This window comes from Bombina bombina, chromosome 4, assembly GCF_027579735.1.
Source record: "Bombina bombina isolate aBomBom1 chromosome 4, aBomBom1.pri, whole genome shotgun sequence".
Classification (NCBI taxonomy): domain Eukaryota; kingdom Metazoa; phylum Chordata; class Amphibia; order Anura; family Bombinatoridae; genus Bombina; species Bombina bombina.
In genome coordinates this window covers 362,576,119-362,581,008 of record NC_069502.1, presented here as the reverse complement: position 1 = coordinate 362,581,008, position 4,890 = coordinate 362,576,119, and the positions used below count along the sequence as shown (strand labels likewise).

The 4,890-nt window shown below is 43.6% G+C and overlaps 1 pseudogene; it reads right to left on the bottom strand.

Moving 5' to 3' along the window:
- Positions 1-923: 923 nt before the first annotated feature.
- On the bottom strand, positions 924-1,455 carry LOC128655385 (NADH dehydrogenase [ubiquinone] 1 beta subcomplex subunit 10-like; annotated as a pseudogene).
- Between the last annotated feature and the right edge of the window lie 3,435 nt (positions 1,456-4,890).

Here is a 4,890-nt window from a genome sequence, read left to right as displayed (position 1 = left end):
TGGGACATGTAGTCAGTGATTTTACTAGAAAGCTATTTATTTAGCAAAATTGGGCTATAGTTTGAGCTATTTATCCTTTTAAACTTTAACTGTAGCAGTAAGAATTTTTTTTGGGTTGACTGTCCCTTTAAGGTTAAAAATGTCAGATGCAACAATATATGTGAACCACTAGGTGGGGTAACTCCCCTGCATGAAACACATCTTGACAAATCAGTATGTAATTAAATGTTAAAGGGACAGTCTAGTCAAAATTAAACTTTCATGATTTAGATATGGCATATAATTTTTTTTTTATTTTTTTTATTGCAATAATTATTTATTAATACATTTATGTTAAATTGTGCAATTAATTTGTGATTTGGATAGCAGAAAATTATATAATATTAGAAAACCCGGCTACTTCATAATGCCACCTGGCTGGCAAAATTTTCTGTGTAGAACACAGTGCTTTCTAGCAGAAAGGAGGTGAAAATAGGTACAGTTTGTCTCCCTGCAAGTGTAAAAAATAAAATAGTACTTTAAGAAACATTCCTGCTCCCCAGACATATAGCATGCTTAAAATGACTTGATTTCACTCAAACCATATACTAGCATCTCTTGCTTCTAAGCTACTTTACAACATCTGCCTAACCATGATTTAATAAGAGAATAAAATTCCACATATTGAGCAAGATGTGCATGGTTTTTTACTTTGCTCAGTATCTGTATGACATTAGATGGAGTATTTAACAACTGGTTATTATTTTGTTTTATAATAACCTCTTCTGAAAATAAAAGTGGCTTTGAGAATAGAGCAGTGGCTGAGGAGACTATTTGTCCCCCACTTGGTCACAAAAGCATCAGTAGCCAGGTACAGTCCCTTCTTGGGTGCCCAGAATAGGAAAAGCAGTTCATTTCCTTGGGAGACTAAAGCACGCTGCAGCTTAGATGAATATAGTTTATTATACAGTTAGGCCTTACATACATTTTGAAATGAGACGTAAGCAGTGAAAATGTACATGGTAAAACTACAAGTCCAGTTAGGAAACTTAGGCTTGAGCTTCTGCAGACGCTTTTCTTTCTTCCATCAGTCTGTGTTTCTGCTTCATGAGACATTTTCGAGCATTTCCATGAGCACCAAAATCCCCATTGATCCCTCCTCCACTGCATCTCTGCTTCAAAACGGCACAGAAAGTCTCCTACTTCGCATTCTGTTAGGTCAGGGACGCGGCGGTATTCCCTATGATAGTAGTAAAACTTGGTCTTTGAACGTTGACTTTCAACCCAGTCATGGAAGGCAGTTACCGGCATGTCCACCGCATAGTGAAACAGCTTTCCCACTATCAGAGCCGGGTTGGGGAGGGTGGTTTCCTTGGAGGGAGCCGGGGTACATTTGGGGGGCTCTGGGTACGCGTCCTTGTCCCAGTCGAGCATCTCTCAGGTCACTTCACTCTCTGTCAAACGAAAGATGGCAGCCTCCAGAGCATGGCATGTAATTTTAAACAACTTTCCAATTTACTTATATTATCTAATTTGCTCAATTCTTTAGATATCCTTTGTTGAAGAAATAGCAATGCACATGTGTGAGACAATCACACGAGGCCTATGTGTGCAGCAACCAATAAGCAGCTACTGAGCATATCTAGATACGCTTTTCAGCAAGTGATATCAAGAGAATGAAGGAAATTAGATAATAAAAGTAAATTAGAAAGTTGTTTAAAATGACATGCTCTTTCTAAATCATAAAAGAAAAATTGTGGGTTTCATGTCCCTTTAATTGAGAGGCCTATATAATGTGTATATTGGCCAGGTCATTTTGTATGCATGATTAAGGCCAAAGGGGCCAAGATGTTGCATTGTATCATGCAAATAAAGGTATAACACTGTAAAGAGAACCTTGGTGCTGTGGTTTATTTGGATTCTTTTATTGACTTGGGGTATGCAGTAATCCCTTACCACGTGCAATTTTACCTATATTGGAGAAAAGTTTATTTGGGTGCTGAGCTTATTGATTGATTTTGTGAACTGTGTACTGTGGAGCTACATGCACTCTAAACATCTGTCATATCATGGCAGACAAAACTAAAACAGATGGTACCAAGATTTTCATGTATAGTGAATTGGAAGCAGCCAGAATCACCACTTAAGTGAGGGACTAAAGGGAGTTCCTGAGTAATGCTGCCACAGAGGAACTTAGTAAAGATAATGAAAGAGCAAGGGGTAGAATACCATCCTGGGATTTACATGCTACAACCCTGGCAGAATACCACATGGTAAGATGCATTCCCAGGGGATTTAGGATGAACACTAGGCCTACTCTATTAAGAAATAATGAAGAATACTGCAATACATTTGAGGCCATTTTAAATAAGTGTTCATATGACTTGTTAGTCCTTACAGTTGAATACCTCCTTAGAGATATAGAGGTACAGAAAGAGCAAGCCTGTAACATAAAAACAGAACTGAGCGGGGGGGCGGAGCCAACTTCCATCATGGCTGGCCGCATTTAGTCAGAGCTCTCTACTTAATTTAGTTAAGGGGCACAGTTATAGCTAATAATTGCTTTTTAAAAGCCATATTTCCCTGCTACTATTACTCAGGTTTAACCTGGGGACCAGCACACCAGTGCGACAGTTTCCCACAGCAACGGAGAACAGCAGCTGAAACAAAGGAGCCGCATTCAACAGAGGTCTCGCTCTTATCAGACCTCTGGCTTTAGATCTCTGCCTTCCCTTTCCCTCAGCACAGCAGCGGAGCTCAATTGCACACCCTGACAGCCGGATCATCTCACACAGCTGCAGGGGCAGAGTCGGGAGCCATCCCGCAACTATCTACAAGTGAGCCAAGTTGAAAGCGGGGCCAACAACACCTCGTCCTAGCACATAGCAGCAGATCTCACCACAGGCACTAGCTCCGGAGGGTCGGGGATCCGCTCCGGAGCCTACATCTCAGCATCGCCTCAGGGGCTATCGGCAAGCACTACACAGCCGGATTACCAGTGAGTAACAACAGCCTAACTTACAAGCGGTAACTTTACCCGCTCTGTTCCTGCACACACATACCTGCTCTGGGGGCCACACGTAAGAGCCGCAAGGACATTCTCCCAAAACACTAAGCCATTAATTAGGGCCCTATTAAAGTGACAGACCACCCTTCAAAGTGGCGCGAAAACGCCATCTTTATTTACCTTACGCCACAGTGCAACAGACAGACATCCTGGCCCTCTGCTCACGCAACCACTGATTGCCCCTGAAGACCACTCAAATCAGACTATCCCAAAGGCCCTATCTAAAGTTCAGCCTGTCACTGTTAAGAAAAGAGTGATCTCTGAAAGGCCTGCAGCTACACGCCTTAATCCACCGGCTGGCCACGTGGAGCTCACTTTTCATACCGAGGCCTGCCATTAGCACTGCACAGCAACTGCCCCCCACTTTCCTATGTCCCACTTCACCACCTGAGGAGACAGTGAACTTAAGGGGGAATAAGTAACCGATTTCTGTCTGGCTGAGAGTTCCTTGGGTTTTTCTGACACCACACTGCAGGACCTTCACTAAGCTAACAGCACAGTGTTAGAGACTGCTTTTGGCTGTTCACCCTGCCATATTATTTGACAAAGTTTCTTCTCGCAGGGATAACTAAAAATATCTCCTAAGCAAGTTCAGATAGCACAGCAGGTGGGCACTCTCCCATTCCCTTTCCTGCTGTATACATTTCAGCAGGTCATATCCCATCTCCCCTTCTCTGGCCTGGCCCAGAGGTGGCAATCTCCCCAGGGAGAGTGCCTTTAGCCTGGTCTCAGTACTGAGTGACCTATCAATCTATAAAAGACTGAGCCTGCTAGATATTAAGCCATCAGGCAGATGCCCTAAGTGCCAGCGGCATTTCCAGTTTATATAGGAACTGCATTCGCCTAACATGGAATAATCACCTCTAGGCCTGTCTACCACACAGTGATTTCTAACACCATCTAAAGGGGACTACCTTGGCATTCCTGGACACGTTCCCACCAAGAGCCCCCGCCACAGTGATCACAATTCACCTCTCATCCAGCATGTCGCAGTCAGCGAGGGGGAAAAAGAACAAGCAGCCTTTTTTACCAAAAAAAACTGTGATGGACCACTTCGGGCCCTCAGGAGGGATACCACAGAGTGACATGGAATCTCCAGACTCCCCCAGGTCTGATTCCTCGGATCTCACATTAGCGGCTATACAGAATATTCAACAAGCCCCCCCTGAGACAGTTACTCCCTCTTTCATTATGGACTCTCTAAAGTCCCTCCTGGACAAGCACCATGCTTCATTCACAGCTCAAATGGCAGCCTCCACGGCTGAACTTAAAAAAGAGATTTCATCTACTAACGAAAGAATAGACACCCTAGAGAGAAGGCAGGAAGATGCTGCTGTAGAACATTCTAACTTGCAATCTTACACGCAGCGCTTAGCAGACTATATTGAAGTTGTAGATGACAAAATAGCTGATTTGGAAGATAGATCTCGGCGGAATAACCTGAGGATCTGAGGTATCCCCGAGACTGTCTCCGCAGCTGACCTGCAACCGTATCTAAAAGAACTGTTTCATGTGCTTGCTCCCCCTGCCACAGAAATAGAAGCCTTAATGGATCGTGCGCACCGCGCACTTAAGCCCAGGGGTCTCTCAGATGACCAGCCCAGAGATACAATAGTCCGACTTCACTATTTCACTTACAAAGAGAGAATCCAGAGAGCGCACTTCCAGAAACCACCCCTTCCAGACAAATTCAAAGGCCTGCAAATCTTTCCTGACCTCTCTGTGAGAACCCTACAAAAAAGAAAGACCTTCTATACTACGGAAAAATGACATCAGGTATAGATGGGGCTACCCCATAAAGCTGTTAATATTCCGAAACAATCAGATGTTCACTGTACAGACTT